The 26,461-nt window shown below is 40.5% G+C and overlaps 13 non-coding genes across 13 annotated transcripts; all 13 read left to right on the top strand.

The window, feature by feature from the left end:
• The first annotated feature begins 15,267 nt into the window (after positions 1 to 15,267).
• On the top strand, positions 15,268 to 15,340 carry trnav-aac (transfer RNA valine (anticodon AAC)). The gene has a single exon. It is a non-coding gene; the product is annotated as a tRNA-Val (tRNA).
• Positions 15,341 to 16,541: 1,201 nt separating this feature from the next.
• trnav-cac (transfer RNA valine (anticodon CAC)) lies at positions 16,542 to 16,614 on the top strand. Its single transcript has one exon. It is a non-coding gene; the product is annotated as a tRNA-Val (tRNA).
• A 1,009-nt stretch (positions 16,615 to 17,623) lies between these two features.
• Positions 17,624 to 17,696, top strand: trnav-cac (transfer RNA valine (anticodon CAC)). Its single transcript has one exon. It is a non-coding gene; the product is annotated as a tRNA-Val (tRNA).
• Positions 17,697 to 18,508: 812 nt separating this feature from the next.
• On the top strand, positions 18,509 to 18,581 carry trnav-aac (transfer RNA valine (anticodon AAC)). The gene has a single exon. It is a non-coding gene; the product is annotated as a tRNA-Val (tRNA).
• Positions 18,582 to 19,529: 948 nt separating this feature from the next.
• trnav-cac (transfer RNA valine (anticodon CAC)) lies at positions 19,530 to 19,602 on the top strand. Its single transcript has one exon. It is a non-coding gene; the product is annotated as a tRNA-Val (tRNA).
• Positions 19,603 to 19,980: 378 nt separating this feature from the next.
• On the top strand, positions 19,981 to 20,053 carry trnav-aac (transfer RNA valine (anticodon AAC)). The gene has a single exon. It is a non-coding gene; the product is annotated as a tRNA-Val (tRNA).
• A 319-nt stretch (positions 20,054 to 20,372) lies between these two features.
• trnav-uac (transfer RNA valine (anticodon UAC)) lies at positions 20,373 to 20,445 on the top strand. Its single transcript has one exon. It is a non-coding gene; the product is annotated as a tRNA-Val (tRNA).
• Positions 20,446 to 21,281: 836 nt separating this feature from the next.
• Positions 21,282 to 21,354, top strand: trnav-aac (transfer RNA valine (anticodon AAC)). Its single transcript has one exon. It is a non-coding gene; the product is annotated as a tRNA-Val (tRNA).
• A 670-nt stretch (positions 21,355 to 22,024) lies between these two features.
• trnav-uac (transfer RNA valine (anticodon UAC)) lies at positions 22,025 to 22,097 on the top strand. The gene has a single exon. It is a non-coding gene; the product is annotated as a tRNA-Val (tRNA).
• Positions 22,098 to 22,530: 433 nt separating this feature from the next.
• On the top strand, positions 22,531 to 22,603 carry trnav-aac (transfer RNA valine (anticodon AAC)). Its single transcript has one exon. It is a non-coding gene; the product is annotated as a tRNA-Val (tRNA).
• A 123-nt stretch (positions 22,604 to 22,726) lies between these two features.
• trnav-cac (transfer RNA valine (anticodon CAC)) lies at positions 22,727 to 22,799 on the top strand. The gene has a single exon. It is a non-coding gene; the product is annotated as a tRNA-Val (tRNA).
• Positions 22,800 to 23,352: 553 nt separating this feature from the next.
• On the top strand, positions 23,353 to 23,425 carry trnav-aac (transfer RNA valine (anticodon AAC)). The gene has a single exon. It is a non-coding gene; the product is annotated as a tRNA-Val (tRNA).
• A 123-nt stretch (positions 23,426 to 23,548) lies between these two features.
• trnav-cac (transfer RNA valine (anticodon CAC)) lies at positions 23,549 to 23,621 on the top strand. Its single transcript has one exon. It is a non-coding gene; the product is annotated as a tRNA-Val (tRNA).
• Positions 23,622 to 26,461: the final 2,840 nt, after the last annotated feature.

Below are 26,461 nucleotides of genomic sequence, written 5' to 3'. Positions count from 1 at the left end.
TGAGAAGATGTATTTAGTCCCGCAGCATCAGCTGGATAAGATGAAAACTGAGAATGTACGCGAGAACATTCAACAGACTGTGGAAAACGATTTGGACGGTGCCATAAGAAATATTTTACATCGCACCGATTTGAATCCGTACGAAAAAGCCAAACTTTACACCAATACCCTAAGCAGGTTTTTGACCATCGTTAGACAAGGGGATCGTGAGAGCGGGGTTTTAACCCTCTCGTTACCCCATAGTGACCCTGAGCCTAAAGATGCGCAAACGCCAGCCGCTCCCCGCACTGCTAATGTTGAAGACGGTGTTGCTGAGGGGGCTGTGGAGGACGAAGTGCTGAAGAATGTCCCTTCGAGAAGCGTGAAAAACAGTAGATACATATTAGACAAGATGTCTAAAGCTAAAGGACTAAGTGGGTGGAACGAATCGGGGGAGTTTGTGTTCTAGGGTAAAGTCGTACCAGGTTCACACATGGTTGATTTGTTAAAAAATGTGACGGCCCCCCAAAAGGTTCGGGATGACCGGAGACCTCTGGGATGGACGGAGTTTCTACAGGCTTTTGGCGAGTTAAACATTCCTTTTTCTACAGTGCCGAATCAACAGGTCAGGAGCGTGATTAAGTCTCTAAAGAGTAAACCCGCCACCCCCGCCACCACACCCGATGTTAGACCTTATAAAAAGGCACGGAAATATTCATGCTACAGGACTCCGAAAGACTCTGTGTTTAAAATATCGACCGGTGATCCGAGGCAATGGTTGGAATTTTAACGAATGTATCTTACGATTAAATAAAGACGATAAAAAATAAAATGTTTTAAGATTTTTTATTTATAGATCAAACACGTTTGCACACAGGATGACATTTTATCATTACACACATGCGGTCTTAATCTCTTCACAAATAGGGATACCATTTTATCATTTTTAATATAATCGTCGGTGTATAGTTTCAACACACGGTCATAGTCACAACCTTTAGTTAAATGATATAGAAAAAACAAACAGTGCTCCCCACAGGTATTGGATGAATAATCCTGGACTTGTCTGTCGGAATATAATACTTGGGGGTGGTTGGTCGCTAGAAAGTGATCGATGCTGGTTGGGAAGCGGGTGCTGTTGGGTGGATTGCCAAAGCTGTCGAAAAAACAAGCGGGCCCCTCTTCGGGTAAATAAACGGCTATCCAATGCTCACCGGGTAGCCGAGCGGGGTCGGTGTTAATGATCCCCATCGCAGGTAAGGTCCTCACAGGTTTTTTGGGTAGTTGATCGCTCGGTAGAACCCCAAGAAAATGTGTTCTGCACGTCATTTTATCCACGATAGCTGTGAGTTGAAGCGTGTTCATCTCTCAATAGTAATCGATCAGCACCTGTCTGCGGTTAGACACTTCAATGAGAGAATCAAAAACGGCGTAAATGATTAAGTTAACGGTATTTGGCAGCGGTTGTCTGAAACGAGCTTCGACTCTGATATTTCCGGACTTGATGAGCGAAATGTGCTGGCCACACTCTTCATCCGGGGTGAGGTTAAACGCATAAAGCGTGTATCCGTTTATGAAATCGTTACTGTCGATACAGAGTGCGCGGTCTTTAAGGTGTCTACCGGTCGCCATCGAAAGCTGATAAAATTCACGCGCCGCCACACCGGCTTCGAAATTAGGTTGTAGAGGTTTAGCGGGGAATTGCTGAGAGTCGACGTAGATGGCTAAGAACTCCAGATTGTAATGTTTGAACGCAAATGGATTTTTTGTGTAGGATCCGGTGAATGCATCGTTGTCGACCATGGCGATGATGATAGACTTTGGCAATGTTCCTAAAAACAGATTTTCTTGATTCAGAACACGAGACCCAGTAGGGATTGAGAACGTTTTTAGACAGACCCTGTCGACGGCGTACTTGGCCGTTGTTGACAGTAACGCCTGTGCGTGAGCCAGTCTCACCGGGGGTGATACAGACACTTTCTTGACAAATAGGGATGCCGCCGTTATATTTAATTTTTAAGCAATGTCGTCGCCCCTCATCAGGCAGAATTCATCTTTTGCTCGAATAAATCGCAACTTAACATCCACCCCATTCAGTAAAAGTTTCTCCTGGAAGAATATATCGGCGTGTATGGGGGTAAACAGTTCCACCTCCCTGCTCCGGCTGGTATAGGTCGCCCTCTTTGTCAGTCCCGCGTTATTGCCAGGGGGGTCATGCACATCCATCTGACCCGCCGAATCTTTGTGAAACAACGATGTGGAGAACAGAGATTCCAACGTATCCTTACCGTAGTTGAGCAGACTCTCTATGATACAGCGATAAGGATAGGTGCTTGAGCTTTGAGATATCAGGCGATCACCCAGGGTTATGTCGACTTGCGAAAATATTGTAGCGCCCGGGTAGTTAATGAGTCCAACCCTAGCCGGATGCGGGATATCGTCTCCGTCAGGCTGCGTGATTTTCACCCGTAGATAGAGCATGGTGTTATTGAGATCCATATAATCATCCCCGTTTCCCGCGATAAAAAACTCTATCGGGGCAGAGGGCGAAAGGGCCGATAACGGAGCTACTTCTAAATAGCTGTTTTTCTCGATGATGGTCTGTGTCAGAGGTACCGTAAATAAGTCCAGCTCGGACTTGATGCACTCTCCCGACATACGATGCAGTAACGCCATGTTAGAATATGGTTTTTACCCCTCTCTTGACCGACGCGTTTCGCCTAACAGTCTTCTTACGCTTTCTACGTACGAGTGAGCGTTTGTTTGATACATGTGTTGTTTTCTTCCTTTTCACCCCCGATTGACCACGCCTTCTCACACCGGGAGGTTTGGACGTTCTCTTACGTGCCATGACCATCAGACCAGATCCGCCTTGAGCTTTAGCATCATTGTCGTGGGAACGCATCAATACATTTGAGAAGACGTCGGATACTATATTTTTAGCAGCCGATTTTAGGTGGGGCTTTGCAATGCTGAAGCCTCTTTTTAACAGAGGTACGGCCATCCTGAACAGACCTCTAAAAATACCCCCTAAGCCGCTACCATACATAACCCCTCCCCCGGCATAACCCGGTAAAGCTCCCCCGGCTTGGTTTTGATAGTAGGCGACATAGTCCGGACTCTCTCTAGGTCTATAATGATAATTCATTTTTTGGTTTAAAGTGTAGTTTTACGATGACTTTCCCGTAAGTGAAGGGTACCGGTTTGTTTTGATCGTCCTTAACCTCTATGGTGATGTCAGTGATGTGATCCTTGGCGATCGATGCGTAATGCGGCTTGTCGTATCTAGCAATGACCGTCTCGTTGGTTTTACCCGATATATGTACGCATCTCAAAAGGGGTACGTGAGAATCGCCGACCACTTGATATTGGATAATGTCCGTGTAGACGTAGAGTGTGTAGAACCCTGCGTTGATGTCGCATTGATCTGGGGCGTACATCATAATGGTTTTCGTCAAATCTGTTTCTTTATCGTAGCTCGATTGTCCGAGATACCCGCCTTTCGCTAATCCTAAAATAATGCCGAGTCTCCCTCGGAAGTAGAGTGAAACGTTGGGTTTTGCCACCAGAAACAGTTTGTTTTTTATTTCATCATGAGTCAATACCCCATGATTTAGGATAAGTTGATTTATAACACGTACGATGGCGCGAATATTCGGGTAGTACCCTCCAGCTATGTTTAATTGCTTCGCTGTGTTTTTTTTAACCGTATCACCATCCGACGCAATGTTTAGGGTGAAATATCCTTCTTTGTCGTTAAAGCTATACCAACTTCTAGGATATTCGATTTCGACTAGTCCGACTTGCCAGGGTCCTTTCAAGCTTATAGCTTTTGGTAGTCTGGTTGTATAGCTGGATATTCGATTTTGGGGGTAAACCCACAACGATGCATTGCATGGTAGCGTGACGTAGAACCCGTGCTCGTCCATGATGGTATGATCTCATCCGTTATGGTCGATGCGTTTTAAGGAGATTGCAAGTCCACCACAGTTTTTTTATCTACATAGCTGTTGAATTTTGAAGGCCATCCTAGCCATTTCACTAAAACAAGCGTAGATTTGCCTTGTTTTTTCTGACCTAAAATCTTTTCCACCTTAAAAGATTTGTTTTTACTCACAATTATTTTTTGCAGCTCTTTTTCATAAAAAACCCCTTCAAGGACTTCGCCGTCATAATCGCTGAGTCTGTAGACCGGGGGTTGGCGCGGGATACATGAGGATACAGTGAAAAACTCTTCTGTGTAGTTCTGCTCATAACCTTTGGCAAACGGACCTCTCACTTTAGAAATCCTGACGACGTCGCCGACTTGGAACTTTAATACGGGTTTCTCGGTCTTATTCTTCTTTACATCCCCATACAAGTTTTGAAACACTTGACCCTCATTGACTCTGCTGACGTCCACGGGTCTCATTCTGATACTGCGATGATAACTGGTATTGTACCCTTGAATAATGTCCTGTAAAACATCTATGTATCGTCGTGAATTGGTAGCCGTTAAAAATCTCCACATGCGACTTTTTAACGTTCTATTAAATCGTTCAACGACGCTGGCTTTCAAATCGGTAGCGGTAGAGAAATGATTAATGTCATGCTTTTTCATGAGATTTTGAAAATGTTTGTTAAAAAATTCCTTCCCCTGATCCGTCTGCAATTTCTGTGGGACACGCCCCTCTTCGAGTATAGACTCGAACGCTTTGGTAACCTCAACCCCGCTCTTATTCTTCAACACCCTGGTCCACGCGTGTTTGGTGAAAACGTCCACGCAGGTCAGCAGATATTTATGACCGTCATTATCCTTGGCATAAGCGGTCATGTCGACCAGATCAGCCTGGAACTGAGTATCGATTCCGTATACAACCACCCTATTTCGTTTGTATTTTATCGGCGCTGTTTTGTGTAATGTGTAAGCATCCTCACCAGCCAGCCATTCTGAAACCCGTTTATCGCTTAGGCGGACTCCGCTATCTTTTAAGACGGCATCTTTTAATCGTTTTTTACCCCCTAAAGAACCTGGGTTGGACGGTGTATAATAAGCCTTTTTCATGAGCTCGGACATGATGATGATGATGTTTCACCCGCTGTGAAAGAATGAGAGGTACGGATGATTTGAATCAATCTTTTATTAAAAAAATATGGATATAATGACGTTACAGAATATACAGGCTAAGTAAAAATGGTTATAATGACATGTCTGAACACGCTAGGTAAAAAAATAAATATAATACAACAAACATTAAGTAAAAATGGATATAATCATGCTACATGCACACTCAAGGTTAAAATGAATATAATACAACATAGTAAAAAAAATGGATATAATGACGTTACAGTCTAAGTAAAACGGATATAATACAACGGTCTAATCACAATCTAGCCAGAATAAAAAGTCGCAGAACACAAACATGTTTCTGTTTAGGACATAATCGGTAAACAGTTCAATAATTTGGTCGACGTTGTTAATCAATTGACGACGTTCGACCATCTCCTCATCATCAGTGTCTAACCCCTTTGACTTTTTGACCAAATGGATACATACATCAACTACAAACGTGAACATGGATAACGTATCATAGACACCGATGTCAGACTGTGAACCGTACAGCCAATCGAGAACCTGTTTTATCACATAGAATACTTGTTCGTCATCGTCAAGACATGCGGAGATCATAGAGCACCATGTATTGTTACGACCCAGACCTCTTACATTTATCATCATTTTCTTGAGATTGGTCTCACGTGTACTGTCGTCATCATCACGTAAAATTTCAAACGGGGAATCGGATGCGTCCTCAATAATCTTGTTCATAAGACCGATGATCTGGTCTTTGTAATGATCTTTAAACATGGATGCTATAAAGTGTGTTATACTCCCCACAACGCCCATGTCGGAGGAGGTTTGGTCACTCCCCATTCACGATGGAGAGACCTTCCCAGAGATCAACGACGTCGTAGATGATCTCCTTGCAGGGTTTGTCCAGAAGTCTCCCCCTGATTTCTTCTAGCTTGGCTGTGATGAATGGTTCGTCTTTTAATTCATGCAGAATACCCCCGACTGTTCCTTGAATACGGTGGGGTCGAGATTTTAACCCACACCGGTTGAGGATAATAGTAATGATGGTATGAAAATTGGGTTTAAACAGCTTGCCTGACAGTTCATCAAAGTGTGTGTCGAAGAAGTAGTTGGGAGGGTCAAACAGGCAGGAATGCTGCAGCTGGCTAGGATGATCAATCGCACACCCCTCACATTCCTCCTTGAGCTTATCACCAATGAGATGTTGCAACAGCACCACGACCGCTGCTTTTATGATTTTGAATCCAACGTCGCTGAAACATCCGTCTGTAGCATCTAAATTGGGTTTAGCATCGGGGTCGTTGCGTCCGTCGGACTCGTAAGTCAGGTTGTGAGATCCAAGCTTTTTGTTGGATGGTGGTGAAGGTTTAGTGCAAGCGCAGTCGCACTCGATCTCCAAATCCCAGTCTAAGCGACGTTTGGTAGTTTTAGTCTGAGCCCAGTCGTTTTCAAAGCACGGTGCCAAGGCTATGCGACGTCTGGTAGTTTTGGCCGGGGGCCAGTCTTTGTGGAGACCCGATGGTCCGGCGTCGTCGGTCAGAATATGGTCGATCACGCTATCGTCAGGGTCGAGAATGCTGCCGAAAGAGATACCGCAGCTGCACACGTGTGTGGGTTCTGGACCTCCGTCTTCAGCCATGGTTTATATGTGTTTGCTCGGGAGGGTCTGGTCGCTGGAATTTATGAGGTTGTAGAAGAGGGCGGAACGTTCTAGAATTTTAACCACGGTTTATAAAGACGCTTGGGAGGGTCTGACAGTCGAGCTTTAGGATGACTGTAGTGAATGGGCGTGGATGGCTTAGTAAACGAACTGCTGCGCGCGCATCTCTCGGGGTGGAACAGCTGCACTTTGATTTTGTTGTATCCGTCGTGCAGGTCACACCATTTGAACATTTTGTTGATGGCTGAAAAAACACTAGTCAGCAGATTCAGATCGCACCAATTGAACACAAATTGCATTTCGTACAGATCGTGATGCTCGTTAGGCCAGATAACTCCTGATCGAGTGCTGTCTAGCTTTGTCTTGTCTTTACAGCAGAATATGTAGACAGAATCATTCGGCTTCTTTTTAGTATGGTCACCTACCACACGGTACCGGGTGTTTGGGCTTACACCGTCCCACTCGGCAGTGTACAAAGGCTCTTCGCCGATGTCGTGCAGATCCTTCCAGACAAACGTGTAAAATAGAGTCCAGTCTTTTTCAGGAAATACAACACACGGATCTTCCCCAGGCTGAAACTCACCCACGCCGTCGGCGGTGTAGAGTATAACAATTCGTGAGGGTTTATGAAATTTGTACCCGAATACACGGTTACTACACATCATATATTCAGCTTGAGTCCATTCCGAAGATTCATGGAGAAAGTTTGTCAAACGGACGTGTCCAATGGCCTTTCTCGGTGCCATAGTCAGACTTTCCATCATCTTGCTGGTCAGCGCCATCTTTTAGGGGAGGATGAACCATCCATGCTCATGTAGCTCATGGTTCTCTTTCTGGTCTGGCTACAACACACAGTCCCTATTTATATAGCGTGCTCAGGAATGCCAGGATATCGGATAACACTAGGGCTGTAACGATACACCAAACCCACGATTCGATTCGTATCACGATTTTTGACCCACGATTCGATTCGTATCGCGATTCTATCACGGGGGCGGGGCTTGAGGGGGCGGGGCTTGTGGTGAAAAAAAGAGATTTTGAGAGAAGAAAAAAAATACCGGTATTTTTATTAAATAACATTAGGAAAAACCTGTATAATCTAAACACCAAAGAACAATAATAACTATGCAAATTATTATACTATATGGCAGTGTAGGCTGCTGCTTTTGGGCTGTGTTCTGTACTCCAACTAAATTGATTTCGGGATGGTGCCGTAATATGCATCTGCATGTTGGACGTGTTGCCGGTCAATTGAGGATTAATTTAATGCACTTTCTGAGAATTTATATTTCAAGTTTTGGCTGCAAATTTCACGTCCATAATGCTGAAATTGCCAAATTTTAAATAATTTATCCTCAACTAGTTTTGTGGTGTAGGTCTACGTAGGCTATTTTATAATGTTAACTTCAAATAATACTAATAGTAATTTAAAGATGTGGTAGTTCTCATGGGCCTGAGGGGAGGGGAGGGGGGGAGGAGGGGGGGGGATCCCCCCTTTAGATGATTCTCATGGGGGGGATTTTTTTTGTTTGAGGGGAGAAAGGGGGGGCATTTTTTCCAAACAAAATTATTACATTTATCTTGCCTAAATGTTTGCGCTCATTGCATTTTTACAATGGGGTAATAGCCTATTGTTGTTAAGAATTTACACATCACAAGGAAGCTTGATTTAAATTGTTTAATTAAATTGAAGAAAGTAGCACAAATAAATACAATAGAATAAAGATACAAATAAAGACAATTAAAGAGAAAAGTTTTTGAATAGGTCTAACACTAGTATTTATATACAGATACTGAATAAAGTAATCAAATGTAAAATAACACTGGGTAGTATTTTAGTCCTGAATAAATTAAATACATAGGCTATTAATCCTGATTCCTTTAACTTAAAGCCATCTTTTGTTGTTTTGACAACAAAATTAATGACAGACACATATGGCTGCCGTCACTTTAAGAGCTAGTGCACGGATCCTGTGTTCATTATACTGGCATGCGTTTTATGTTTATTAAAGACAAAACCGACTATAGCCTATTTAGAGTATAGCCTACTCACAAAGACCGAAATTGACAATTTTGCGTGTTAAAGCAATATAATCCGCGAAAAATAGTTACTAGCCAGCTGTTTTTGAGGCGGATTTTCTATGAATGTGCGCATAGAAAATAATCTCAGAGAGCGCGCGAGCACTGATTAGTTTAAAATCGCTTGAATGTTTAAACTGGTAAGACTTAAAAAGACTTCAGTCACGATGCACTGCTGGCCCGATTGTGCAAGTGAATATTCCGTCATGTCCCGACCTTACAGTCTATGGTCCCGACTCCAAAACGCGAGTGTGTATTATCGCCGCAGCGCTTGATGCCTGCCTTGCACAAAACATTATGAGAAGAGATAGAAGACGCGCGGCACCGCTGAACACTCACGCTGTTTGTGAAATTGCGTCTGGAAGATAGTTGTTAAAAGAATGATTTTATTTTATTATCTGTGTGGATTACGATTGCGGGAATTTCCCACATTATAAATGGGAGACCTGCGGGAATGATTAGAATTATGCGCAATACCCGCGCCGAAATTCGAGCCCTGGTTCTGGACAGGAAGGATAACTCTGGGAGTTGGAAGGGGTGTGATCGCGATTCTGCCTTCTCACATCGCGATACAAGATCGTGGACCTGAGTATCGCGATTTCGATTTTATATCGCGTATCGTTACAGCCCTAGATAACACGCACACACTCACAGACAGACGCACACACACACAGTGCGGAGACTGTCAACTTTAATCCAATTCTTCACCATAGTGAAACGGTAAGATGATTTTACTTTTGTAATTCTAATCTATTCTAATCTATATGCGACATTAGAAAAATTATTTTCTCACCCCGACACGGAGGGGATTTCCCACACCAAGAAGTTATTTCCCCCCGGGGTCAATAGGTCAAAATCAATGGGGCAAAGACAACTGGCAAAGACAACTGGCCACTTCACATATCATACAAAGGTCAATAGGGTAAAGACAACTGTCAACTTGATCGATCGATAGGTCAAAGGTTAATCCCTAAATTAAGCGACCTCCGGAACAACCCCTCCGGAAGGTCAAAGGTTAATCCCTACATCAAAGGACCTCCGGAACACCCTCCGGAAGGTCAAAGGTTAGCTCCGCCCACCTGTCAATCATAGGCAGTGTTGTGCAAGTTACTTCCAAACTGTAATACATTATATATTACTTGTTACTGGTATTTAAAAGTAATTCATTACCTTACAATATTACTGTTTCAGAATTGTAATGCGTTACATTACTCCTGTATTACTTTTGAGTTACTTTCACCAAAATAACTATACAGAAGTAGAACTTAACATTCTAAAATGACTAGGGCTGTAACGATATGCGATATGAAACCGAAATCACGACACTCAGATCCACGAACCTGCAGAATCGCGACACACCCCTTCCAACTCCCAGCGTTATCCATACCGTCCAGATCCAATGCTACCACATCTTTAAATTACTATTAGCCTAGTATTATTTTAAGTTAACTTAACATTATAAAATATGTAGACCTACACCACAAAACTAGTTGAGGATAAATTATTTAAAATTTGGGAATTCCAGCGTTATGGACATGACATTTGCAGACTTGCAGTCAAAACTTATATATAAATTCTCAGAAAATGCATTAATACCAACATATCGAAACGTCTATTTATCCATAGGCTCCTCCCAGAAAGGAGTCCAGACATTAGAAAAAATATCAGTCTACACATGCGTTTTATATTTGATATTAGGGAAATCGACAGTCATGTGTGACAAAAAAAAATCTTTAAGTATTAGGAGGCAAGGATTTTTTTTTGTAATTCTGTGAATTACACTGCGCAAATCTAATGAAGAAGGGTTGGCTCTCCAGAACATAAAATATTCATTTTATTTTATTTTTCGTGTTCGCATTTATGAGGAAAAAACAATGTTACAGACGTGACAGTTCTCCGTTACGGACGCGACCGCTATGAAGCGGCAATAAAAGACTGCTTTAAAACTTTCACAGACACCTTACACAGAAGACACGAAGCCTTTCTTTAAAGTGAATTTCGTTTTGTATTAATTGTACGGACCTGAAAAATATATCTATCTCGAAATGTCTACTTGTAAACAGAACAATTCAAAACGAAAGAAAACAGACTGCTCTCTGCTTATGAAATGAAATGTGCAATTCTCTCTGGTGCATCACTAGCCTACTGCGAAGATCGCGAGTCAGCATCGTCAACTTCATCTTGACTTTATTAATAAACAATCAACATGTCTCCTTGCTATATTTGACATATTCATATTAATCATTGCTTTTGCCGGTTCTTTGTGACAGCTTTTAGGTGCTTTATCGGCAGCGCCGCCGCCCTTACATGAACGCGTCACCATCGCATCAAAAACATGATTGCGTGATGAAAACATGAAAAATGCCACATAAACATAGGCTAACTGTTTAGAAAGAAAACACAGAACGAATAGCCTAATGCGCATACGTCCATCTCGCGAATGTAGTCTTCTTCATGCCATCTTCACCATTAGCCGCTTTTCCACTGGCCAGCGCGAGCACAGAGGCCGAAATCATGCCTCACGGCACTCCTGTACAAAATAAATCGCTATACAAATATATCAGACGCTGCCATTTAGTCTTTAATTACAGACTTGGACACCACACGCGGCTATTGACTGACCACTAACAGGTAATTTAGCCTACTTGCATCTTTTATTCGTTAATTTCTGGCGGTAAAAGTTATTAAATTAAAACTAAAAGTCTGTTGTAACGCAAGCCTTACCGAACATGTACCGAGTAAAATATTACTGAAAATTGATTAGTAATGCCTTACACTACTGCGTTACAGCAAAACGTAATATGTTACTGTAATGCATTACTTTTGTAACGCGTTACTCCCAACACTGATCATAGGGTCATAAATCATTTTGACATAAGCCGAATGGTTATAACTACTCACACTGCTTGCAGGGCAGATTATGGGAAGGAGCCATCTTCTAAAAAGCACATCCATCTCATCAATAGGTTTCTGTAGTGTAGTGGTCATCACATTCGCCTAACTTGCGAAAGGTCCTCGGTTTGAAACCGAGCAGAAACAGTGGTTGGGGTCTGACAGAAAATTTATACTGTTTGCCACGCTAGGTGAGTGTAGCGCTCATTTCCTTTATACGCTTTTTAACTCTCTTGGGTCGTTTTTTTTCCACATAGCAGCAACATAGACTTAAAATACTCCGTCATTTTACGTCATATAAATAAAATCAATACATGATTATAAACTATAGAGGGTCTTCTTTTTTTGTGTACACTCACATTAACATCAAAACCGTGTGCTTTTGTAAAATGAAGAAAATAAACAGGGTGTGCTTTCTGCCTCTCTGTCTCCGTTAAATTTTTTTCTGGTGCACGTCTCTAAACTTAAACAAAGCTCAGCGAATACTATTCACACAAGCACGAGCAATATATCTTTATAATCATTTAAGTTTGTACTTTTAAAATATCTAATTCAAAACTAAAATAAATATTCTCTGTTTATGTAATCTATTAAAAAAGAGAGAGGTGTCAGCCGATCTCATTATCGTTCTCTTAGCTCATTATTCTGCTAATCTGACACGCCCACGGAGAGCGCGCGGTATTCAAACGCAAATGATCTGAAGCAACGCATGCAAAGTGTCAACGCCCCTCATAAACGCGATAACACAACAAATGTAATCATCAGATTAATGTAGCCTACTATTTCTTCTTGCGAGGCTGTGTGAGGAGTAATCCTGGGACATTTACCTCAGAACATGTGCTGTTTTTTTTTCATTCCGAGGAGCAACGGATCCATCTGATAAGTAAGTTCTTTATTATTATTGTTCTAATCGCGATATCATAGTGTATGTAAACCGCAAAAAGACTGTTTAAATATGAATCGCGTCTGTGTGTGAATGAATGAACTGAACAGTTTTTACCAAACCCTATTGCTATACTGAGATGAGTGAAAATCGACTGAAATATGTTGAAATAACGTTAAAATGTCTTTGTATTAGCAACGTATTAAACTGCAAATTAAAATTTATGCCCTAATATAGGCTCATAAAAACAACAAACGATATGCCTATGTTACAGACGAAATATGAAAGACAACATTTTGTTGACTAGTTTTGGATAGATTATTAACTGTTTAATGTAAAATATGCTACTGCCACATTGAATAAGCTTTTGTTCACCAATTTCTGCTCAAATGTTATATATTACGCTATGTTTGTTTTGTCAAAAATAAAGTCATCAAGTAGGATGCTATTATAGTGTTTGTTCCAATGTAGGCTTTATTCAAACTAATGAATCCTTAACTTTGAAATATGTATGATAAAATGTATAATTTAGTTTTTACAAAGAAATATGAAATATCCATCTGAGAAGTAAGTTTTTTTATTATTGTTCTAATCGCGATATCATAGTGTATGTAAACTGCAAAAAGACTGTTTAAATATGAATCGCGTGTGTGAATGAATGAACTGAACAGTTTTTACCAAACCCTATTGCTATACTGAGATGAGTGAAAATCGACTGAAATAGGTTGAAATAACGTTAAAATGTCTTTGTATTAGCAACGTATTAAACTGCAAATTAATATTTATATGCCCTAATATAGGCTATCATAAAAACAACAAACAATATGCCTATGTTACAGAAGAAATATGAAAGACAACATTTTGTTGACTAGTTTTAAATAGATTATTAACTGTTTACTGTAGCCTAAACTATAGACTACTGCCACATTGAATAAGCTTTTGTTCACCAATTTCTGCTCAAATGTTAAATATATTAGGCTATGTTTGTTTTGTCAAAAATAAAGTCATCAACTAGGATGCTATTATAGTGTTTGTTCCAATGTAGGCTTTATTCAAACTAATGAATCCTTAAATTTGAAATATGTATGATAAAATGTACACTTTAGTTTTTACAAAGAAATATTACACTTGAAATATTGTTATTTTAATTGTTGCTGTAATTGTAACCTTTTTAATAAAATAGCAAATAATATATTTACAAGGTAGATGTAAACAAAATCTTAAAAGGTCAATATAAGCCTTCTCTTCAAATTATTTGTATTGTGTTTTATTAGTGACAAATTTGGGGAGATGATACATATTCAAAACTTTCTGAAAATACAGTATGAGAATTAACTACACAATTACTAGAAATGTTCACCTTGGATATTATACAATTTGCAAGCAAAAATACAAGTGGAAAAATACTATTTTTTTATAGATGTTTCCAACTGTGAACCAATTTTGTAGTATATATACACATTTCTTTTCTTGTGTCCTTGTATTCTTTCTTGTGGCTCAGTGACACACCTGTGGAAAGCTCATTATGCAGGCTCATTAAGCAGGTCTTTTGTCTTCACAGGTGTGAATCAGACCATTATACATGAGTCACGCCCATTTCGCATATTGCCTTTCCAAACAAAAAGTGTTTTACTAAATTTAAATCAATGTATTGTTTTATGTGAATGATTTGGAAGGATGATTTTCAGATCATTTTGAAGCAAAAATCCTAGGCGAGAACATCAATTAGTCAAAAGTCTTGTGGACACATATTTAGTATGTGTTTTGTGGCCTTATTTCAGAGACTTTAAGTTTTAGTTTTTTCAATAACCATGCACAAACAATATTCTCTCAAAAATACAAACATGTACATACATCTTGCTAACATATTATGGTAGCCCTGTTTGTGCTATATAGAGTGAATTTACACCTTTGCCATTAACATGTTTATAAATAACTGAAAAAAGCTCAAATGTTAGAGCATGTCAGAACACCTCCAGAACCCCAAAAACACTTTGGACCCCAGAGGGTTAACAAGCGTGCACCTAAAGATTTATGTCTGCCACCTGAAGACGTGTTTCCGTAGTGCAGAGGTTATCACGTTCGCCTCACACGCGAAAAGGTCCCAAGTTCGAAACTGGGTGGAAACAGTGGGTGGTTTTTGCAAAAATTTCGTATGCGATTTTCTGTTGAGCAGGTCAGTACACTTGCAGGGATGTTTGTGGTTTAATCTCTTTAGAAAAGGACAAAAATAAAACAAATGACCGTTGAGGTTTCCTGTACAGTAATAAAAAATGTTTGGTCTGCAAACAAAATTAGCAGCTTTTTGCCATTTTTAAAACACTGGGCAGTCTATAGTTTCAGTCGCTTTTGAACAAGCGTACCCCAGAAGCGGTGGGACTGACGTCCAAATCAAGTTTCGGAAGTGTAGTGGTTATCACGTTTGCTTTACACGCGAAAGGTCCTCAGTTCAAAACTGGGCGGAAACAAGTGGATGCGTTTTAAATATAAATGCTGCAATTCGCTACAAAACCCTTACTTTTGAGACAGGTGAAGGCCATCGTACCAAGGAGCTGTAGGCAGACTGCCATGCCGAATGACACTAGGTGGGTGCCGAATGACCTCTGTTCTGTTGTTTGTGGAATTCACAGACTGTCACACTGCTTGCAGAGCAGATTATGGGAAGGAGCCATCTTCTAAAAAGCACATGCACCTCATCAATAGGTTTCTGTAGTGTAGTGGTCATCACATTCGCCTAACACGCGAAAGGTCCTCGGTTCGAAACCGAGCAGAAACAGTGGTTGGATTCTGACAGAAAACTTTAACTCTTTTCCACGCTAGGTGTGTGCAGCGCTCATTTCCTTTATATGCTTTTTAATAAGCGTGCACCTAAAGATTAATGTCTGCAACCTGAAGACGTGTTTGTAGTGTAGTGGTTATCACGTTTGCCTCACACGCGATAAGTCCCCAGTTCGAAACTGGGCGGAAACTGTGGGTGATTTTTGCAAAAAATTCGTATGCGATTTTCTGTTGAGCAGGTCAGTACACTTGCAGGGATGTTTGTGGTTTAATCTCTTAGAAAAGGACAAAAATAAAACAAATGACCATTGAGGTTTCCTGTACAGTAATATAAAATGTTCGGTCTGCCAACAAAATTAGCAGCTTTTTGCCATGTTAAAAACACTGGGCAGTCTATAGTTTCAGTCGCTTTTGAAAAAGCGTACCCTAGAAGCGGTGGGACTGACGTCCAAATCAAGTTTCGGAAGTGTAGTGGTTACCACGTTTGCTTTACACGTGAAAGGTCCTCAGTTCAAAACTGGGTGGAAACAAGTGGATGCATTTTAAATATAAATGCTGCAATTCGCTACAAAACCCTTACTTTTGAGACAGGTGAAGGCCATCGTACCAAGGAGCTGTAGGCAGACTGCCATGCCGAATGACCTCTGTTCTGTTGTTTGTGGAATTCACAGACTGTCACACTGCTTGCAGAGCAGATTATGGGAAGGAGCCATCTTCTAAAAAGCACATGCCATGATATCACGTTCGCTTTACACGCAAAGGTCTTCAGTTCAAAACTGGGCGGAAACAAGTGGAGGCATGTTAAATATAAATGCTGCAATTCGATACAAAACCCTTACTTTTAAGACAGGTGAAGGCCATCGTACCCAGGAGCTGTAGGCAGACTGCCATGCCGAATGACCTCTGTTCTGTTGTTTGTGGAATTCACAGACTGTCACACTGCTTGCAGAGTAGATTATGGGAAGGACCCATCTTCTAAAAAGCACATGTGCCTCATCAATAGGTTTCTGTAGTGTAGTGTTCATCATGTTTGCCTAACACGAGAAAGGTCCTCTGTTCGAAACCGAGCAGAAACAGTGGTTGGATTCTGACAGAATATTTAAACTGTTTGCCACGCTAGGTGGTAGCAGCGCTCATTTCCTTTATATGCTTTTTAATAAGCGTGCACCTAAAGATTTATGTCTGCAACATGAAGACGTGTTTCCGTAGTGTAGTGCTTATCACGTTCGCCTCACACGCGAAAGGTCCCCAGTTCGAAACTGGGCGGAAACTAACGGTGGTTTTTGCAAAAATTTCGTATGCGATTTTCTGTTGAGCAGGTCAGTACACTTGCAGGGATGTTTGTGGTTTAATCTCTTTAGAAAAGGACAAAAAGAAAACAAATGACCATTGAGGTTTCCTGTACAGTAATATAAAATGTTCGGTCTGCCAACAAAATTAGCAGCTTTTTGCCATCTTAAAAACACTGGGCAGTCTATAGTTCCAGTCGCTTTTGAACAAGCGTACGCTAGAAGAGGTTGGAATGAGATCCAAACCAAGTTTCCGTAGTGTAGTGGTTATCACGTTTGCTTTACACGTGAAAGGTCCTCAGTACAAAATTGGTTGGAAACAAGTGGAGGCATGTTAAATACAAATGCTGCAATTCGCTACAAAAACCTTACTTTTAAGACAGGTGAAGGCCATCGTATCAAGGAGCTGTAGGCAGACTGCCATGCCGAATGACACTAGGTGGGTGCCGAATGACCTTTGTTCTGTTGTTTGTGGAATTTACAGACTGTCACACTGCTTGCAGGGCAGATAATGGGAAGGAGCCATCTTCTAAAAAGCACATCCCTCTCAACAATAGGTTTCTGTAGTGTAGTGGTCATCACATTCGCCTAACAAAATTAGCAGCTTTTTGCCATGTTAAAAACACTGGGCAGACTGTCACACTGCTTGCAGAGCAGAAACAGTGGTTGGATTCTGACAGAAAATTTTAACTGTTTGCCACACTAGGTGGGTGCAGCGCTCATTTCCTTTATATGCTTTTTAATAAGGGTGCACCTAAAGATTTATGTCTGCAACCTGAAGACTTGGATGTTTGTTGTTTAATCTCTTTAGAAAAGGACAAAAATAAAACAAATGACCATTGAGGTTTCCTGTACAGTAATATAAAATGTTCGGCCAACAAAATTAGCAGCTTTTTGCCATGTTAAAAACACTGGGCACACTGTCACACTGCTTGCAGGGCAGATTATGGGAAGGAGCCATCTTCTAAAAATCACATGCACCTCATCAATAGGTTTCTGTAGTGTAGTGGTTATCACGTTTGCCTCACACGCGAAAGGTCCCCAGTTCGAAACTGGGCGGAAACTGTGGGTGGTTTTTGCAAAAATTTCGTATGCGATTTTCTGTTGAGCAGGTCAGTACACTTGCAGGGATGTTTGTGGTTTAATCTCTTTAAAAAAGGACAAAAATAAAACAAATGACCATTGAGGTTTCCTGTGAAGTAATATAAAATGTTCGGTCTGCCAACAAAATTAGCAGCTTTTTGCCAAGTTAAAAACACCGGGCAGTCTATAGTTTCAGTCGCTTTTGAACAAGCGTACCCTAGAAGTGGTGGGACTGACGTCTAAATCAAGTTTCCGTAGTGTAGTGGTTATCACGTTTGCTTTACACGCGTAAGGTCCTCAGTTCAAAACTTGGCGGAAACAAGTGGAGGCATTTTAAATGTAATGCTCCAATTCGCTACAAAACCCTTGCTTTTGAGAGAGGTGAAGGCCATCGTACCAAGGAGCTGTAGGCAGACTGCCATGCCGAATGACCTCTGTTCTGTTGTTTGTGGAATTCACAGACTGTCACACTGCTTGCAGAGCAGATTATGGGATGGAGCCATCTTCTAAAAAGCACATGCCATGATATCACGTTCGCTTTACACACGAAAGGTCTTCAGTTCAAAACTTGGCGGAAACAAGTGGAGGCATGTTAAATATAAATCCTGCAATTCGATACAAAACCCTTACATTTAAGACAGGTGAAGGCCATCGTACCCAGGAGCTGTAGGCAGACTGCCATGCCGAATGACCTCTGTTCTGTTGTTTGTGGAATTCACAGACTGTCACACTGCTTGCAGAGTAGATTATGGGAAGGAGCCATCTTCTAAAAAGCACATGCACCTCATCAATAGGTTTCTGTAGTGTAGTGTTCATCACATTCGCCTAACACGCGAAAGGTCCTCGGTTCGAAACCGAGCAGAAACAGTGGTTGGATTCTGACAGAAAATTTTAACTGTTTGCCACACTAGGTGGGTGCAGCGCTCATTTCCTTTATATGCTTTTTAATAAGGGTGCACCTAAAGATTTATGTCTGCAACCTGAAGACTTGTTTCCATAGTGTAGTGGTTATCACGTTTGCCTCACACGCGAAAGGTCCCCAGTTTGAAACTGGGCGGAAACTGTGGGTGTTTTTTGCAAAAATTTCGTATGCGATTTTCTGTTGAGCAGGTCAGTACACTTGCAGGGATGTTTGTTGTTTAATCTCTTTAGAAAAGGACAAAAATAAAACAAATGACCATTGAGGTTTCCTGTACAGTAATATAAAATGTTCGTTCTGCCAACAAAATTAGCAGCTTTTTGCCATGTTAAAAACACTGGGCAGTCTATAGTTTCAGTCGCTTTTGAACAAGCGTACGCTAGAAGAGGTGGGAATGAGATCCAAACCAATTTTCTGTAGTGTAGTGGTTATCACGTTCGCTTTACACGCGAAAGGTCCTCAGTTCAAAATTGGGTGGAAACAAGTGGAGGCATGTTAAATATAAATGCTGCAATTCGCTACAAAACCCTTACTTTTAAGACAGGTGAAGGCCATCGTACCAAGGAGCTGTAGGCAGACTGCCATGCCGAATGACACTAGGTGGGTGCCGTCCAAATCAAGTTTCCGTAGTGTAGTGGTTATCACGTTTGCTTTACACGCAAAAGGTCCTCAGTTCAAAACTGGGCTTAAACAAGTGGATGCATTTTAAATATAAATGCTACAAAACCCTTACTTTTGAGACAGGTGAAGGCCATCGTACCAAGGAGCTGTAGGCAGACTGCCATGCCGAATGACCTCTGTTCTGTTGTTTGTGGAATTCACAGACTGTCACACTGCTTGCAGAGCAGATTATGGGAAGGAGCCATCTTCTAAAAAGCATATGCACTGCATCAATAGGTTTTGTAGTGTAGTGGTCATCACGTTCGCCTCACACGCGAAAGGTCCTCGGTTCGAAACCGAGTAGAAACAGTGGTTGGATTCTGACAGAAAATTTAAACTGTTTGCCACACTAGGTGGGTGCAGCGCTCATTTCCATTATATGCTTTTTAATAAGCGTGCACCTAAAGATTTATGTCTGCAAACTGCAAGCGAAAGGTCCTCAGTTCAAAATTGGGTGGAAACAAGTGGAGGCATGTTAAATATAAATGCTGCAATTCACTTCAAAACCCTTACTTTTAAGACAGGTGAAGGCCATCGTAACAAGGAGCTGTAGGCAGACTGCCATGCCGAATGACACTAGGTGGGTGCCGTATGACCTCTGTTCTGTTGTTTGTGGAATTTACAGACTGTCACACTGCTTGCAGGGCAGATTATGGGAACGAGCCATCTTCTGAAAAGCACAAATAGGTTTCTGTAGTTTAGTGGTCATCACATTCGCCTAACACGCGAAAGGTCCTCGGTTCGAAACCGAGCAGAAACAGTGGTTGGATTCTGACAGAAAATGTAAACTCTTTGGCACACTAGGTGGGTGCAGCTCTCGTTTCCTTTATATGCTTTTTAATAAGCGTGCGCCTAAAGATTTAGGTCTGCAACCTGAAGACGTGTTTGTAGTGTAGTGGTTATCACGTTCGCATGCGAAAAGTCCCCAGTTTGAAACTGGGCGGAAACTGTGGGTGATTTTTGCAAAAATTTCGTATGCGATTTTCTGTTGAGCAGGTCAGTACACTTGCAGGGATGTTTGTTGTTTAATCTCTTTAGAAAAGGACAAAAATAAAACAAATGACCATTGACCAGACCAAGTTTCCGTAGTGTAGTGGTTATCACGTTCGCTTTACACGCGAAAGGTCCTCAGTTCAAAATTGGGTGGAAACAAGTGGAGGCATGTTAAATATAAATGCTGCAATTCGCTACAAAACCCTTACTTTTAAGACAGGTGAAGGCCATCGTATCAAGGAGCTGTAGGCAGACTGCCATGCCGAATGACACTGGGTGCTTCGCAATATCCCTCCTCGTCTCCTCGTTCCTCTGTCCTCCATCCTATGTCCCGGAAACCGATCGAGCGCAGCCATCTTGAAGGACATCTCAATTCTCTAATTGCACCGCGAGGAGGCGAGGATCGAGGAGTGAGGAGGCTTCCAGAGGAGTCATGAGCGAGGATACACAGGTGTATCCTATGCGGAAGAGATTTATCGACTAAACGTGACGCGCGTATACATTCTCCTCCCCCTTCACATCGATCACAATCTGTTTTAATGTATACTTTACCTTTGCAGTTTATATAAACCACACATTACACATATTTCAACAGGGTATCTTGCTTTATTATCATTTATTATGAATTTCTTAAATAAACAAACTTCAACAACATAAGGGCAGATCCTTTGAGCGCTGCTGATGACGCTATGAAGTGACGCGCGAGTGATCAAGTATTCCAATGAATAAAAAAAGCTTTCATTCGATTCCTCCGTCCTCATTTTCTTTCCTTGCGTCCTTCCCTCAAAACCTACAGGGGGTGGAGCTGAGACGCTAGGAAAGGAAGCGAGGAAAGGAAACGAGGATGCACAAATAAGAAATGAGAAGCACCCACTAGGTGGGTGCCGAATGACCTCTGTTCTGTTGTTTGTGGAATTTACAGACTGTCACACTGCTTGCAGGGCAGATTATGGGAAGGAGGCATCTTCTAAAAAGCACATCCCTCTCAACAATAGGTTTCTGTAGTGTAGTGGTCATCACATTCGCCTAACACGCGAAAGGTCCTCGGTTTGAAACCGAGCAGAAACAGTGGTTGGATTCTGACAGAAAATGTAAACTCTTTGGCACGCTAGGTGGGTGCAGCGCTTATTTCCTTTATATGCTTTTTAATAAGCGTGCACCTAAAGATTTATGTCTGCAACCTGAAGACGTGTTTGTTATGTAGTGGTTATCACGTTCGCCTCACACGCGAAAAGTCCCCAGTTCGAAACTGGGCGGAAACTGTGGGTGATTTTTGCAAAAATTTCGTATGCGATTTTCTGTTGAGCAGGTCAGTGCACTTGCAGGGATGTTTGTTGTTTAATCTCTTTAGAAAAGGACAAAAATAAAACAAATGACCATTGAGGTTTCCTGTACAGTAATATAAAATGTTCGGTCTGCCAACGAAATTAGCAGCTTTTTGCCATGTTAAAAACACTGGGCAGTCTATAGTTTCAGTCGCTTTTGAACAAGCGTACGCTAGAAGAGGTGGGAATGAGATCCAAACCAAGTTTCCGTAGTGTAGTGGTTATCACGTTTGCTTTACACGCGAAAGGTCCTCAGTTCAAAATTGGGTGGAAACAAGTGGAGGCATGTTTAATATAAATGCTGCAATTCGCTACAAAACCCTTACTTTTAAGACAGGTGAAGGCCATCGTGTCAAGGAGCTGTAGGCAGACTGCCATGCCGAATCACACTAGGTGGGTGCTGTCCAAATCAAGTTTCCGTAGTGTAGTGGTTATCACGTTTGCTTTACACGCAAAAGGTCCTCAGTTCAAAACTGGGCGGAAACAAGTGGATGCATTTTAAATATAAATGCTACAAAACCCTTACTTTTGAGACAGGTGAAGGCCATCGTACCAAGGAGCTGTAGGCAGACTGCCATGCAGAATGACCTCTGTTCTGTTGTTTGTGGAATTTACAGACTGTCACACTGCTTGCAGAGCAGATTATAGAAGTGGTGGGACTGACGTTCAAATCAAGTTTCCGTAGTGTAGTGGTTATCACGTTTGCTTTACACGCGAAAGGTCCTCAGTTCTAAACTGGGCGGAAACAAGTGGATGCATTTTAAAAATAAATGCTGCAATTCGCTACAAAACCCTTACTCTTGAGACATGTGAAGGCCATCGTACCAAGGAGTTGTAGGCAGACTGCCATGCCGAATGACCTCTGTTCTGTTGTTTGTGGAATTCACAGACTGTCACACTGCTAATAGCACCCTAATAGGTTTCTGTAGTGTAGTGGTCATCACATTCGCCTAACACGCGAAAGGTCCTCGGTTCGAAACCGAGCAGAAACAGTGGTTGGATTCTGACAGAAAATGTAAACTCTTTGGCACGCTAGGTGGGTGCAGCGCTCATTTTCTTTATATGCTTTTTAATAAGCGTGCACCTAAAGATTTATGTCTGCAACCTGAAGATTTGTTTCCGTAGTGTAGTGGTTATCCCGTTTGCCTCACACGCGAAAGGGCCCCAGTTCGAAACTGGGCGGAAACTGTGGGTGATTTTTGCAAAACTTTCGTATGCGATTTTCTGTTGAGCAGGTCAGTACACTTGCAGGGATGTTTGTGGTTTAATCTCTTTAGAAAAGGACAAAAATAAAACAAATGACCATTGAGGTTTCCTGTACAGTAATATAAAATGTTCGGTCTGCCAACAAAATTAGCAGCTTTTTGCCATGTTAAAAACACTGGGCAGTCTATAGTTTCAGTCGCTTTTGAACAAGCGTACCCTAGAAGAGGTGGGACTGACATCCAAATCAATTTTCCGTAGTGTAGTGGTTATCACGTTCGCTTTACACGCGAAAGGTGCTCAGTTCAAAACTGGGCGGAAACAAGTGGAGGCATGTTAAATATAAATGCTGCAATTCGCTACAAAACCCTTACTTTTGAGACAGGTGAAGGCCATCGTACCAAGGAGCTGTAGGCAGACTGCAATGCCGAATGACCTCTGTTCTGTTGTTTGTGGAATTCACAGACTGTCACACTGCTTGCAGAGCAGATTATGGGAAGGAGCCATCTTCTAAAAATCACATGCACCTCATCAATAGGTTTCTGTAGTGTAGTGGTCATCACGTTCGCCTAACACGCGAAAGGTCCTCGGTTCGAAACCGAGCAGAAACAGTGGTCGGATTCTGACAGAAAATTTTAACTGTTTGCCACACTAGGTGGGTGCAGCGCTCATTTCATTTATATGCTTTTTAATAAGGGTGCACCTAAAGATTTATGTCTGCAACCTGAAGACTTGTTTCCATAGTGTAGTGGTTATCACGTTTGCCTCACACGCGAAAGGTCCCCAGTTCGAAACTGGGCGGAAACTGTGGGTGTTTTTTGCAAAAATTTCGTATGCGATTTTCTGTTGAGCAGGTCAGTACACTTGCAGGGATGTTTGTGGTTTAATCTCTTAGAAAAGGACAAAAATAAAACAAATGACCATTGAGGTTTCCTGTACAGTAATATAAAATGTTCGGTCTGCCAACAAATTTTTTTTTTTTTTTCGTTTTTTTTTATTTTTTATTAATATTATTATTATGCTGCTTGAGTTGAGTGTATGAGACGGTTTTTGACATATTGTTGGGTTTACTCACTGGGATGCCCTGGAACATGGTTTCTGGGGCAGCTGGGTTATTCTTGAAGGGTGTCCTGTTTTTATGTGTTTTGTTTGTAAATGTCCTGTCTGTTTGTTTTGTTGTGATCAGTTTATTTGATAGTTTTTGTACCCTTGTAATGAATTTTCTGGTTCAGTTATTTGTGTCCTTATATTTGACCAGTGACTTTTTTTTTTAAGATGGATCAGGTTAAGGGATTAAAAATCATTCACTTGAATATTAGAAGTCTGGTGTGTAAAATTGATTTACTTCGTGCATGGGTTGATTTAAATAAGCCTGATATTATCACTCTTTCGGAAACATGGCTCAATAGCAATGTTTCAGATATCGAAATTAACTTAGCCAATTATGTTGTTTATAGATTGGATAGGTGCTCCAGGGGTGGAGGTGTGGCTATATATGTTTCTATAGGTCTTGTTTCTGAATTAATTATACCCTCGGTTGATCCTTTATATTTTGAATCTATTTTTGTTAAGGTGGTTTTCCATTTAAACAAATGTATAATTATCGGTAGCATATACAGACCACCCTCCTCACCAGTGGAGTCCTTTAACTGCCTGATATCCACTATTAATTCAGTTTTTGGTAAAAATGAGTTAATTTTATTAGGCGATTTTAATAAGAATTGGTTGGATACATCATGTAATAAAGAGAAAAATATATTTAATAATTTAAATCTTACCCAATTAATTACTGAGCCTACTAGAATTACTTCTCGCACACAATCTCTTCTTGATTGGATACTTGTTTCACACCCAAATAGATTTTTAAGGTCAGGTGTGATGCCTGATTGTTTTAGTGATCATTCGATTGTATTTTGTGTGTGGAAAATTAAAGTACCTAAATTGCCTCCAAAATTAATTTAAAATCAGACAATATAAAAAATTGAATTTAGATTTATTTGTTAATGATCTGATTTCTATTAATTGGAATAGATATGATTTGATTCCAAATGTTCAAGATGCTTGGGATTTTTTTTTTATACTGAGTTTATAAAAGTTGTAGACAAGCATGCACCTTGGAAAATTGTTAGGGTTAAGGGCAGTCATCTTCCTTGGATTAATTCAGAACTTATTAGTCTCTTTAGGCAAATGGACAAAGCATGGACAAAATTTCGTCAGACAAGAAGTAATGTTGATTGGGAAGTTTATAGGCATTTGAGAAATTCAAGCAAGACAAAAACTCGAAATGCAAAGTCTAATTACTATAAAGAATGTCTTTCTCACCATTATAAAAATCCTAAACAATTCTGGAATAAAATTAAAAAAATTATTAATACATCAAATAAACATTTAGTTAATCAAATTAGAGTTGATAATAATACTATACTTCACGACTCTTTATCTATTGCCCAAGAGTTCAACCAGCATTTTTCCTCAGTTTGGTCTACTTTAACATCTGCCTCTTATTTGAATACTGATAATTCTAATGTGACTACATTATGTAATAGTTCATTTTCATTTGGGAGGATTGCTCCAATTGATGTTCAGAGTGCAATCGATGAATTAAAAGTGACTAGTGGTGAAGGATTAGATGGAATTGAAAATAGGTATCTTAAACTAACTTCACATATTATTATGTATCCACTAGCTGATTTATTTAATCTTTCATTGTCCACATGTGAATTGCCGATGATCTGGAAATGTGCACGCATTACTCCACTTTATAAGGGAGGCGATGTACTTGATATCAATAATTATAGACCAATATCTATTATATGTTCCATATCCAAAGTTTTTGAAAAATTAATTTATAAGCAACTTTCAAATTATTTATGTATTAATAATATTTTATCACCGTCTCAATCTGGTTTTAGGACTAACCATTCCACAACCACTGCACTACTTAAGTTTACAAATGATGTGTTTTCAGCTTCAGATAACGGCAAGCTTACAGGTGCTATTTTTCTTGATTTGACTAAAGCTTTTGATTTGGTTGATCATTATTTGCTTTTAGATAAACTTCATGCTATTGGTTTTTCAAAAAATTCTATTTTGTGGTTTAATTCATATCTACATAACAGGAAACAATGTGTTGTCTTAAATGGAAACAAATCAGATTTTTTGATTCAACAACGTGGTGTGCCTCAAGGTTCAGTTTTAGGACCACTTCTCTTTTCTATTTATGTAAATAATCTACCATTACTTCTTAAAAATTGTCAGGTTCAACTTTATGCGGACGATACTGTCATATATACTTCTAATTTTGACCCTATACAAATTCAATTATCTCTTCAATCGGATTTTAATAGTTTACAAGAGTGGCTTTTGGCTAACAAATTAGTGCTTAATAAAACCAAGTCATATACTATGATCTTTGGTTCTAGACATAAACTTAATTCCAAAACCTGTTCTTGTGCTATATTATGTAAAGACGGTACTCTTCTGCATAGAGTTGATACTATTAAATACCTTGGTGTATGGCTCGACTCTAAACTTTCCTTTAAACTTCACATTAATCATGTCTTACGAAAAGTCAACGTTGGAATGAGTATCTTGCATCGATCTCGAAATTGCTTTACTTATAGTGTTCGTAAGAAACTAGTTCTTCA

The sequence above is a fragment of the Siphateles boraxobius genome, unplaced genomic scaffold (assembly GCF_051911475.1).
Source record: "Siphateles boraxobius isolate OS27281-9 unplaced genomic scaffold, OSU_SipBor_1 42, whole genome shotgun sequence".
NCBI classification, from domain to species: domain Eukaryota; kingdom Metazoa; phylum Chordata; class Actinopteri; order Cypriniformes; family Leuciscidae; genus Siphateles; species Siphateles boraxobius.
The sequence above is the reverse complement of the archived record's forward strand: the minus strand, read 5'-3'. Positions and strand labels throughout refer to the sequence as shown.